At 41.3% G+C, this 13,379-nt stretch overlaps 1 long non-coding RNA gene across 1 annotated transcript in view; it reads right to left on the reverse strand.

The window, feature by feature from the left end:
* Window positions 1-10,089, reverse strand: part of LOC123461694 — a 55,481-nt gene extending 45,392 nt beyond the window's left edge. The window contains exon 1 of the long non-coding RNA XR_006637801.1: window positions 9,970-10,089. This is a non-coding gene — a long non-coding RNA (uncharacterized LOC123461694). The remainder of the gene's footprint in view (window positions 1-9,969) is intronic.
* Window positions 10,090-13,379: the final 3,290 nt, after the last annotated feature.

Consider the following 13,379-nt stretch of genomic DNA (forward strand, 5'->3'; position numbering starts at 1 on the left):
TTTTTACATGGGTACAGGGGATCTAAACTTGGGTCCTCATGCTTTCACAGCAAGCACATTATGGACTGGGCCATCTCAGGCCTCAGTAACTATTCTGAGCAAGTGCTCTATTAGTGAGCTACATTACTGGTTTCTTGGTCAGCCTACTTACCACCAAAAGGGGTCCATGGTATGAAGCTTTTAGAGCCTCTGTTGAATTCCTTACTTATGGTTAGGCCACCAATGATTTGTAAGCAGCTCTAAATTGTCCTAAGCATTGTCATTTTCAGATTCAAAGTTCCTAGCATTCTATTTCAGGACATGTCATCAGGAAGCTGCATCCCGGGAGAGACCTGCTGGCGAAATGGGATCCTCCTGCTGGAGAGAAAGAGCAGGCATCCAGGCTCTGGGCCAGCTGTTCATGCAGCAGCAATACCATCCTGCAGCACTGTGGGGTGGGGAGAGAGGCCTGCGCAATGGGATATTGTAAGAAAGAAGTCCATATTCCTGGGTGTGTTTGGGAGGTATAGCTGACACCAGTGAGCAGTGGAGTCCCACCTACCAGACAGCTCAGAGGGGGAACTGAAATCTCTAGATCATTATCATCAGTAATTACTGGTTTATTCTCAAAGTAAACCATCTTGGCAGATTTTGTTACTCTTAGCAAACCAAATTCCAGAAAATATTCAGTTAACTTGTTCTAGTTCACCCAGATTCAAAACAACACAGGAATGGGAAAAGTGTTTGGAACATTCAGTTAAACTGGCAAGCATGGTCTGTGGTAAGGTGAAAGTATTTCAGCTATTTGGTGGTGTGAGTGGGAGTGGGTTGGGAGCCAAGCATGACATTACTTCTAAGGTAACTAAGGGAACTATGGAAGGCACTAGACACATTTGGGCACAGCAGGGACCATCGATCAGAACTGATTTCCCAAAGGGTGCTGATCTCCCATCCAAGGGTTATGAGCCCTGGCCCTTGCAGCATTGTCATTTCTGCTAGAAGATTTCCAAAGGACTTCCTCTGAAACACCCAAAACCTATCTCCTTTTCCTCTGAACAGATCAGGTGTCCATCAACTGATCCTCTGTCTCTAGGGACCTCCTATGATTAATAATCCCTTGCTTTTTTTTTGACAATTTCACCTTACAGCTGGATCTAATTTAACAAGGTTATGAACCCAGGCATTCTCATTGAGACTGCCAGCTTATCTACAGAATCACAATAAAATGACTCTAGTATGTATGCCAATGATACATTTGTAAATTAGATTTACCCAAAATTTTAATATGCAATTTAATTTATTCAAGGCATTATTATTTTATTTTAAAGATATTTATTCATTTGTTTGCATATGTGAGGCTAAGGGTCCACCAGGTTCTCTCACGACTGCAGATGTTCATGACAGATGCTCCTGTCACTTTTTTAAGCTGGCTTTATGTAGGAGTTGGGGAATTGAACCCCAGGCCAACAGGCTTTGCAAGCAAATATCTTTAACAGCTGACCTATCTCCCTAACCCCATCAGGGCTTTAAAAGATGAACTGTCACTGTGGAGATGGTGGTAGACACTGAGGAGACTTAAAACTCATCAAAGCAGAAAATGAGAGCTATTAAAAGCTCAACACTAAAGGAAATTTCTATCTTGTCCAATATTCAGGGAATAGTGCAGAAGAGGGGATGGAAAGAATGTAAGAACACAAGGTGGGAAGGAGTATTTGGGGGCACTGTCTTCTTGACGTGAACTGGCTGGTGCATTCATGACCCCACAGTGATTAAGGATACCCCCACAAGATCTGTACTCTTCTGAGCCCATGGAGGACAGAGGAGGACAAAAGGAATGAGACAACAAAACAGGGAAAGGACTACCTTGATAAAGTAGGGTCGTCAGTGGAATGGGGGCAGATGATGGGAACAAAGCCAAATTACAGCATGTCAATATATTAAAGTCTTCAATAAGTGATTTAATAAAAAGATGGATGCTTTCATCATGTATTTTCCTTCAGCTATTATGAAACCCACTTGTGCAAGTCATTGTTTACTGACATGCATCAATGATCTGAAATAGCCTGTAAACGGTAATGCTATACAAAAGAAGCGTTTATAGTGCCAACGCTACTATCGGTAGGTACTTCGGGAGATAAATCAGTGAACGAGTTATGATCACTGCCCTCAAACCTAATAGACGAGTGCTTATATTGTGAAAGCATAGCTTCATGGTAGTTTGAGTGTAAAATGTTCCCCATAGCCTCATATGCTTGAGACTTATGGCCCAGTGGGCGGCACTATTTGGGAAAGTTGTGCAGCCTTTGGGAGGTGGAGGTTTGTTGGAGGCAATATGTTACTATGGGTGGTGGGTCTTGAGTTATTATACCCAGCCCTGCTTATCATACTCAGCTCTCTCTCTCTCTTTCTCTCTCCTTCCTTATTGTTGACGGGAAGATATGATACTGGCTGTCTGCTCTTGCCATACCTTCCCTGCCATAGTAAAACTTCCCTTTGAAACTGTAAGGTCAAATAAGCCTTTCCTTCCATATGCTGCTTCTGGTTGAGCATTTTCCCAGCAACAAGAAAGCAACTGCAACCAGCTTCTTTGCAGCTAGAAGTAAGTTTTTAGACAACAGGACTAGTCTCAGCCCCTACTCATGGTCTCCCACTGTTGTTAGATATTAAAATAATTCCTATCATCTAGACAAATGCTTCCCACAAGAAATTACTAATAAATTTCAAGTGAATATGTTGAACTCAAGCACTCTCAGTATGATGGGTTTTTATTAACTAGGCCATATTTGGTATATGTCTAGGTGAACAATGTACAAATCTTTTTGCATATTATGAATTATTTATTTATTCAACTGAGAATATTATCCAGGATAACCTCTTGGATAATGATAATTATAATGTCAGGTTAAACCTTCAGAGACCATCTGAGTACTTGCTCCAGGCTGGTTTTCCTGAGCTCACTGTCTTTATAAGTGGTCATCGCCGAGGTCTCAAACAGCTGCGCGCTAACTGCACTTTGCAGAGGCCAGCACAGGTTCCACTCTGACTGTGGGACCCACACTTCATGTCATAATGGCTATGTGCTCCCATAAAACGGAGTTAAGGGAGATGTCAAACTATTAGAGAATCCCATTATAACATGGATTAGCTTTAAGAAGGTGTGTATGTGTGTGTGTGTGTGTGTGTGTGTGTGTGTGCGTATCTTATTGATCAAATCTAAGTCTTTGAAAAATGTTCACATAAAATAAAAGCCCTCTATAGCTTTACTAACTGATTATGCTGGTAAGCATCCATTTTATATAATCTCCAGCTTTTTATTGAATAAAAATAATTCTCTTATCTACATCAGCATATAAACTTTCGACCCCATAAATGATGAATGAGAATTACTTTTATGTGTATTTGCAGATGGAAAAGATTCTTTTTCAACAAATATATATTTGTTTGTGAGCCGAGAGATGACAGAGAAAGAGAGAGAGAGAGAGAGAAAGACAGAAAGTGAGAATAAGCGCCGCAGGGCCTCTTTCTGCTATAAACGAAGTCCAGATGCATGTGCCACTTTGTACATCCGGCTTTATGTGGGTACTGGAGAACTCAGGACAGCAGGGTTTGCAAGCAAGTGCCTTTAAGCACTGAGCAATCTCCCCTGACTGGAAAAGATTCTTACTATTAAAATAGTCATGGCTTTCATCTTCAGATAATTTAAATTGATAAAATGTAAATTATGAGTAATTTCAAAACTGATGTTTTTTTTCCATAAAATTAATTTCATCAGATTAAAATATTGAGTGTTTTGGAATAAAATAGCACATGTACAATTAGAGATTTCTTCTTATAGTTCATAGAACTTCACAAATACAAAATAGTATGTCAAAATCATTTAATGCTGGTTGTTTATGACAATTCATAAGCAACCAGCATTAATTAAAGAGGAAGTAAGAGGATGAACTTGAAAACACTTTCTTTGCAGAAATGTCAAGTTCTTCAGTTTTTGATATTGAGAGTTTCAGTACCGTATGTTTCAGTTAAGCCCTCACTTTGACTGAAAGGCAATTCAGTTCATTCTGAGAGTGAGACAGGAATGGAAGCACATTCGCCCAGCTGAGAGGAGTGACAGCGGCCGCGGAGCAGCGCAAACCGAAGCTAGCGAGACCGGAACTGGCCACGCCTGCTGCGTCCCCTCCCGAGCCCCGGGCGTTGGGCCAGTGCCCTTCGCTGAGAACACACTAGGTCGGTCAGCTGCGGACTTGTGCCTGTTAAACGGAAACAGTGAAGTGCATAAATGCAGTGATGGCAAACAGGTGTAATTTGCTAAAGAATGACTCTGCCTCAGGCATTATAAAAGTTAAATGAGTGGGCTGGGGAAATAGCTCAGTCTACTAAAGTGTTTGCCTTCCAAGCATAACAACCTGAGTCTGATGCCCAGAATGTAAGTAAAACAGCCGCGTGTGGCGACGGCCAGATATCTGGGGCTTTATTGGCCTGTCAGTCTAGAGAGCTCCAGGCCAATGAGACTCAGAAAAGGCGGATGACTGGGGAAGTCTCTGATGCCCGCCCCCCAACAACACACACTCGAACTGATGCCCTCGGTTGCCTCCACCAGAACTAGATGGTAAGACCTTAGTACTGAAGACACCGCATGCTTCAGTTTCAGAACACTCCAAACTCAAGCTGGAGCTGAGCAGCAAACCCCTCGCTGCCGGCTGCCTGTCACAGTGCAGCAAAGTGCCTGGGGGTTCTGGGGGAGAAAGCCATCAGCAGTCTCAACCTGCACTGCACCCTGCAGGCTGTCCAACCAGCCAGCCAGCCAGCCAGCCAGGCAGGACGTGCCCACTGGTGCAGGAGGGGTATGACTGTTATGGGGTAGCACTTGCTATCTGGTTATATTTGAGGCCTGGTCCACAGCAGGAAATTCATGTCTGGTATTTAATCAAAAGCTTATGGGGGGCTGGAGAGATAGCTTAGCGGTTAAGTGCTTGCCTGTGAAGCCTAAGGACCCCGGTTCGAGGCTCGGTTCCCCAGGTCCCACGTTAGCCAGATGCACAAGGGGGCGCACGCGTCTGGAGTTCGTTTGCAGAGGCTGGAAGCCCTGGCGCGCCCATTCTCTCTCTCTCCCTCTATCTGTCTTTCTCTCTGTGTCTGTCGCTCTCAAATAAATAAATAAATAAATAAAAATTTTATAAAAAAAAAAAAAGCTTATGGCTGGGGAGGTCATAGGTGCTAAATGTATGTTTGGGTAAATGGATATGTTGTGGCTAGCAAATTGCTCCCTAAATATTTGTGTTTATGCCCATAGATTAGTACTATTCTAACCTTTGGTCAAAGAAGTTTTCTTTTCTTTTTCTTTCTTTCTTTTTTTTTTTTTTTTTTTTTTGTAGATGATAGTGACTACCAAGGCACTTCAAAGCTTATTAGAGTGCTGAGAATAAGTGAATGCTGAGTACTCAGGAGTAAATAAAACAGCTATATCACCCCATCCAAGCAAGGCTCAGGGAAAACGTTAGAAGAAAGGGAGGAAAGAATACAGGAGACAAGAATGGGGAGAAATGCTTTGGAACCTGTCTTCCCGACAAGAAATAGCCATGGCATTCATGACCTCACAGTGTTGTTATTACCTCACAAAACCTGCACAATATTGCGCCCATTAACATTCCACCATGTATGATGGGGGGCGGGGGGAAAGACAGCAAAGGAGAAGAGGGACTACTTGAAAAGAAGTAGAAGTTCAGTGAGTGAGGGATGGAGAGCAAAAACAGTAATATATAAACACATTATGTACATGCCAATAAAATTGTTTTTTTAATTAAAAAAGGTAGATTGTGTTCCTGAGGAGCTATACCCAAGGTTATCCTCTGGCGTCCACACACATATGCACCCTTATATGCACATGAATCTACACACATACAAACACACACACACACACACACACACACACACATACATGCACAAATTTTATAGATCCCAAGCAACAGGACAATTTGTAAAGACTTACACACTTGTGTAAGTCTGTTGGCCCCCTGTCATTCCTTGTATTTGTTTATTCACTCACTTATTTATCTATGTACCTGTGTGTGTGTGTGTGTGTGTGTGTGTGTGTGGTGTGCCTACATGCACATGTCTGCATTTGCAGACCAGAGGCTGATGTTGGATGTCTTCCTCAGTTGTACTTCCCTTTATTTACTGAGACAGAGTCTATCATTGAACTCACAGCTCACTGATTTGGCCAGTTTACTGAGCTAACACCCAGGGGATCCTCCTGCTTCCTCCTCCTAGGTGCTTGGATTATAGGTGTGCACTATAAAGTCAGCATTTGTGTGTTCTAGGTATCTAAACTCGGGGACTCATGCTTGCATAGTAAACACTTTACCAGATGAGCCATCTACCTAACCCCTCTTATCATTTTTCTGTCAGATGTCCATAAAAGAAAAGAAGCAAAAAGTAGTGTTACTTAATAGTAAGATTTAACCATTTTTAGATGGAATAATAGCTCTAGAATAAGTGTGACATTAGCTATTTCACAAGGACTTGCAAATGCAGCTTGTGGGGCTGGAGAGGTGGTTCAGTGGTTAACATAAATAATAAAAATTTATTATTTATTTATTTGCAAGCAGAGAGAGACAGAGAAAGAAAATGGGCACAGCAGGGTTTCTAACTGCTGCAAACTCCAGATGCATGTACCACTTTATGTATCTGGCTTTACTTGAGTACTGGAGAATTAAACCCAGGCAATTAGGTTTTACAAGCAAGTGCCTTAACCTCTGAGCCCCCTCTCCAGCCTAAAAATAGTATTTATTTATTTCTGAGGAGAGAGAGAGAGAGGTGCATCAGGGCCTCCTATCACTGCAAACGTACTCTAGATGCATGTGCCACTTTGTCCATCTGCCTTTACATGTCTACTGGGGAATTGAACCTGGACCAGCAGGCTTTGCAAGCCAGCACTTTAACCATGAGCCATGTCCCCAACTCCTGAAAATATTTTTTTAAAATGTGTTTTGTGTATCAAGCTTTCTCAAAATTTGAAGTCCTGGTAATAACTACCCACATTGCCAATTGACATAACTACGAATAACACCAGAACTACCCCCAGGTCCGTGTTCACTGCTGAGTGTGCTGTAATTACACTCCTGAAATGAGCTGCAGCTTGAGCTAATAATACCACACTGAGTACTAGAAAGCCGTAATTATACAACAGCCTGATGTGCACTTGGCAAGATTTTCAGTATTAGAGAATCCACTGTCAAATAGCATATGGCAGAGTTAAAAGTCAAATTAAGGGGTTAGACTAATTGGTCTAGACTGAACCAGTTAAGGGCATTGTGACTCAGAGTGAATTGTATGTCCACTAGATAGCCAAACCCAAAGGTAATGAATATATCTAGAAATAGTTTAAAGTCTTATGTCACATGCCACCTTTAAAACACAAAGCTTTTTCAACATTCCACACGTGCTACATAACTATGCAGTACAATACATGCACAAGATTGTGCATGTGCGTGTACGTATGGGGATACATGTGGAAGTCAGTGGACAGCCTTGGAGTGTCAATCCTTGCATTTCACCTTGTTTGAGTGAAGGCCTCTCATTTTATTCATTTAAAGTATTTTTATGTATGTATGTATGTGTATATGTGTGTGCGTATGTGTGTGTGTATGCGTACATGCCAGTGATGCTGCAAACAAACACCAGATGCATGCATCACTTTCTGCACGTGGGTTTTACATGAGTGCTGAGGAATTAAACTTCAGGCTAGCAGGCTTTACAAGCAAGTGCCTTTAACCCTGAACCATCTCGCCTATTTATTTATTTATTTATTTTTGCTAAAAATGCCAAACAAGCTGGCCTTTGAGTTTTGGGATTTTCCTTACTCTGCCTCCCATTGCCATAGATATGTTGGGATTACGGATGTGTGGGCTACTTGTGTTTGGTTTTATGTGGGCTTTGGAGAGTTGAACTCTGGCACTTAAAAAATTTTTTTTTTCATTTTTATTTGGAAGTAGAGGGAGACAGAAAGAAGAGTACAGACAGACAGAGAAAGAGAGAGAGAGAATGAGTGCACCAGGGCCTCTAGACACTGTAAACAAACACCAGATACATGTGCCACTGCGCGTGTGGCTTTACATGGGTGCTGGGGAATTGAGCTCAGGTCACTATGGTTTGTGGGCAAGTACCTAAAGCTCTGGGCCATTTCCCCAGTCTCCTGGTTTTCACTTTTAACCACTAATTCATCTCCCAGTCTCATGTAAAAGATATTTTAAGATTCAAAACTACCAAAGGAGAGGTGGAGAGAATACATCATTGCTCATTGCTCCTAGTGGCACATGGAATTTGGGACCTAGGATAAGCTTGTGTTATCCAGAAATATGTACAATCTCCAATTAATTGACAATGCCATTGACAGTGCTGTTGTCTCTAACTAACAAATTTACACCACCTTACTATGGCAGAGTTTTGTTTTGTTTGAAAATGTTTTCTCATGATTTTTTCCTACACAGGATCAACTTCACAATTTTTTGTTGTTGTTTTAAGTTTCTTCCCTTTTGCTAAGCTGCACGCGATATTTTATGTTGTATCCTGCCTCTACTCTTTGAGCAGTACAAATTATTGTGTCAAATTTGTCTTTCTCTTTGTCCTATAGATACAGAGAATTCTGTTCCCTTCAATAGCAATTAATTTTAGTGTTTTAGCTGTATGATTGACCTCTTAATACCATTTAGCATATGAAACTTTATGTAGAAATCTATTTGATGGGGCTGGAAAGATGGTTTACTGGTTAAGGCACTTGCCTGCCAAGCCAAATGACCTAGTCTCAATTCCCCAGGACCCATGTAAGCCAGATACACAAGATGGCACATGCATCTGGAGTTTGTTTACAGCTGCTGGAGGTTCTGGCACACCCATTCTCTCTCTATCTGCCTCTCTGTCTGCTTCTCTCTCTCTCTCTCAAATAAATATAACATATTTTAGAAACTATTTGATGTTTAATATATGCTGCATTTTTGCCATATGCCAGTAGACAATATTCTAGTAGAAATCACTAATTAGGCTGAGGAGGTAACTCAGTTGCTAAAGCACTTGCCTCCGAAACCTGAGGACCTGGTTCAGATTCATGTTACAAAGCAGGAGCAGAGGCAGGTTCGCAATGCCCGTGCTGGGGAAATGCAGACAACACGGGTGCCCACAGCTCACCACCTCTCAGTCTAGCCCAACTGGCAACTTTCAGGCCACTGAGAAACCCTGTCTCAAAAAAAAAAAATGGATGTTGCCTAAGGAATGACACCCCAAGTCGTGCACATACATGCACCCCTCAACATGAATACATATACAAAAGAACTTACTTATTAACTAAGCAATATGTTAAACGTTTTAGGAATGAAGAAATTTTTACTACAGTTGATTGGCCATTTTCAAGAATTTGTTTCTAAAGGAGTCCAGATTTGTGTGTATTGTGGGAGATCTCCAACTTCTACAGCCATGTGTTTTTCCATTAAAAAAATCTTTTCTAAGTATCTTTCTAATAAAGCATAATTTGATTTTGTACATATTGTTCAGTTCAGGAAGTGGTGTGTATTTAGATGTAACTAACCTCTTGGGACTCTTATTAAGCAAGGAATTTGGGTCAGCAGGCAGCTATAATCATTCTCACATTTTTTAAATGTCATCCATTAAGAAATCTCTCAAGAGATTGTTTCCCCCCCACCCCCATTTAATACATGTGCTTCAATTTCATCCCCATTGTGAGTATCAGTGAGAATGCTCAGGGGTTAAGTACAGCCATTCACAGAAAGAGAAAGCAAAGTAAAGAATGCTGCTGGTTACACTCTGCTGAGGTAAGGCAGGGCAACTGTCTCCAGCCTTTTGTAACACAACATTCTAAAATGTGCAATTATGTAGCTGAAAGGAATAAGCATATGAATAAGGAAGCAAAAGGCAATTACAGGTATTTATTTTGCAGAATTGAACAAGCTAATCATTGAAATGCAAAGCAGAAACTACCTGCGCCACTAGCATGGACTAAGTGGTCATTGCAGTGTGCTCCGCGAGGGCTTGAGGGCTCCGGTCGCTGCGGCTCTGCTGCGTGTTGCACGCTGGGCTGTGGGCTGCTTCTGTATTTCTGAGAGTGTGCACAATTTGCTCGCTTCCTTCCTATCCCCCTTCTCTCTCCGCCCCTCCCCTCCTCTCCTTTTCTCCCTTTTGTTCATTTCTTACAGATTAGACAATCTCGACAGAAAAGCTATGGATCTGATAAGAGAATTTAACAAGAATGCCAGCACAAGATTCCCTCACAAAAATCAATAATTTTCTTCCGCATCAGCAATAATCAACTAAGACAACAACTGATTCTAGGATGCCATTCGTAACAGCAAGCGTCTTCGCAAACAATCAAAACGTGGAACGGAGGTTAAGATCACTGGAGAAGAAATCACACAATCAAAGGGCCAGAGTGCTAAAAGAATAACAAACACATTATTTCTTCAGAAATCTTCTGAACATAAGAGGGTGTAATCTAGGTTTTATAGATGATTGCAGTAAGAAAGAGTTATCCTGTAATCACTAGGTTGCTCTTTTCTTTCTTTCTTTTTTCTTTTTCTTTTCTTTTCTTTCTTTCTTTTTTTTTTCTTTCTTTTTTTGTTGAGACAGGATCTTACCCTGTAGCTGAGGTTGGCCTAAAAACTCATGGAGATCTGTCTACCTCAGCTTCTTGAATGCTGGAATTATAGGGATGAGCCACCACACCTGGCTTTGAGTTATACAATTGTACAAGATGCATAAATAAGGTGTTTAAAGGGGAGGGAGAGAATACCGTGAAGAAAGAGGTTTGGTAGACGCCTTTCCATAGAGCTCTCGGGTTTTGCACATCTCACAAACAGACTGCATTTGTTTCAGACTGCCTCTTCAAGGGTTGTAGTGGATAGCTTTGGAAGACAAATAATACATGGTGAATTTGTTTCCTTCCCACTATAATAAAACAATATCTCCCTTTAGGACAACGATTAAATAGACTTAGGAGTAAGAAACAGTCCTACAAATTCTATGGGGTTAGCTCTACTAGCCTGTGAATCAGCAGAGGATGGTTATTGGATATGGGGGAGGATATTTCCAGAAATGTACACAGCTCTGGAACCTCTCTTCGTCCAGGAGCGCAGGATGCTTTCTTAATTTTTGTGCATTCACTATTAATGAAACTACAATGGTCTAAGGGGAGGGGATGAAAGAGAGGAGGGGGTGGGATGAGGGTTAATCAAAATTTAAGATGTTATGAATAAGCCATATGGAAACCTACTTCTTCAGTAGCTAAATATATATATATATATATATATATATATATATATATATATATATATATATATATGTATATGTTTTATGTTTTTTAAAGGAGAGCTTTTGGGCAGAAGTATCTTGTGGAGGTAGATAATGTTGTTCCCAGAAGCCATAGATTGTTATGAAGTTTAAGTGCTAGGGGTGGGATACCTTCCAGTGAGTTGTTGCCCATGGAGGTCCCTGATGCCCCCAAAATATTACAGACAATTGCCAAGGCTCTTAGTTGCCCACCAGCACTAGATGGTAAGACCCTGTTACTATTTAGGCTGCATGTCACTGAGAAATCATTCTGGGGCTAAGCCGGAAGCCTCCTCCTTGTTAACTAGCTGTCAGGATGCTAGAAAGAGCCATGCAGCCTGTTGGGGGAGAAAATTCATCAATGTTCTTAAGCAGTAATGGACCCTGCAAGCTTTATGGTGGGCCAGCCAGGCCAAATGTACCAACTGGTGCAATGGTGGCATGTTTGTTGTAGGGGAAAGCAGTTGTTTTCTGATTGGATGTGAGGCCTGCTCCATGGGAGGAAATTCATGCCTAGCACAGAAAATCTACTTAAAAACCTATGGTTGATGAGGTCATAAGCCCTAGTGGGGAAACTACTACTGTTGTCTGGAAAAATGCATATATTCTGCTCACCAAACTGCCCTCTAAACACTTATGTTTATGCCCATATATTAATGTTACTCTCACTTTTGGTTAGAGGTGCTTCTCTTTTCAGATGGTGATGACCACTGTGGTGACTCAAAATTGGCCAAAGTGCTAAGAAGAAGTGACAGTGGAGTGTTCAGCACTAAGTGAGGCATCTCTACCACACCTTCCAAGGCTCAGAAGCCATTTCAGAAGTGACTGAAAGAATGTAAGAGACAAAGGAAGGGAAGGAGTGCTTACAATGTTGTCATCCAGACACAAAGTGGCCTTGATATTCATGAGCTCACAGTGGCTGACACCACCTATATAAGACCTGCCTAATAGGAGGGAAAAAAATAATGACATCAAAATAGAAGAGAGTTTAGTTGAAAAGAGAAAAGGATTCAGTGGAGGGGGAATTGGGAGAGAGAAAAGGGGAGTGGTGAGAGGGGATTATGATCATGTTATATTATCTATATTTATGGAAGTTGTCAATAATAAGTTAAAAACAAGCCAGGTGTGGTGGCGCAGGCCTTTAGTCCCAGCACTCGGGAGGCAGGGGGAGGAGGATTACCAAGAGTTTGAGGCCAGCCTGAGACTACATAGTAAATTCCAGGCAGCCTGAGCTAGGGTGAGACCTTACCTCGGAAAACCAAAATAAAAAGTTAAAAACAAAGAAACTACAGAACCCAGGGGTTGAGAGTGCCACCTAAATCACTTGGGACTTTGAATCCTTTCTATTTAGTCTTTTTCCTATTATGATTTACATAAACTTTGGATCTATAAATCACAAACACAGTAATATCCATATTTTAAGTGAATAGAGCCATGTTCAAGGATATTTATTCATACTGTAGATGAATTCTGATTGCAAACTGAATAGGGGTAGGAAACAGGAGAAAGGGAGAAAAACAAGAGTCAAGCAGAGGAGTCCTCCCAAAGGCTGATGGTGGTAGCACGCCGGAAGGAAGAGCTTCCAAAACCAGAAACTAACACCATAAGGTCTTCTTGTTGTTTTGTTTTCCTTTTTTTAAAATTTGAGATAGTCTGCGTGAGAATGAAAATACTTAGTAGCAGAGGCCAGTAAGTTAAAAAGGAGACATAAAGGGAAGAGAAAGGAAGGGAGGAGGGTACTTAAGAGGTTGATATTGTATATATGTTAGTACAATGATTGTAATGAGGAGGTAATATGATGGAGAGTGGAATTTCAAAGGAGAAAGTGTGGAGGGGGAGGGAGGGAATTAACATGGGATATTTTTTCATAATCATGGAAAATGCTAATAAAAATTAAAAATAAATGAATAAAAAAAGAAAAAAAATTTGAGACAGGGTCTCAGGTAGCTCACTCAGTCTGAAGATTACTTTGACCCTCTTGCTTCCGCATCCCAAATTCTGAGATTACAGGAGTTACCCACCTCGTCCTGCTCAATGAACTGAATCTAGTACAGGCCTTGCTTGAG

The sequence above is a fragment of the Jaculus jaculus genome, chromosome 6 (assembly GCF_020740685.1).
Source record: "Jaculus jaculus isolate mJacJac1 chromosome 6, mJacJac1.mat.Y.cur, whole genome shotgun sequence".
Lineage (NCBI taxonomy): Eukaryota > Metazoa > Chordata > Mammalia > Rodentia > Dipodidae > Jaculus > Jaculus jaculus.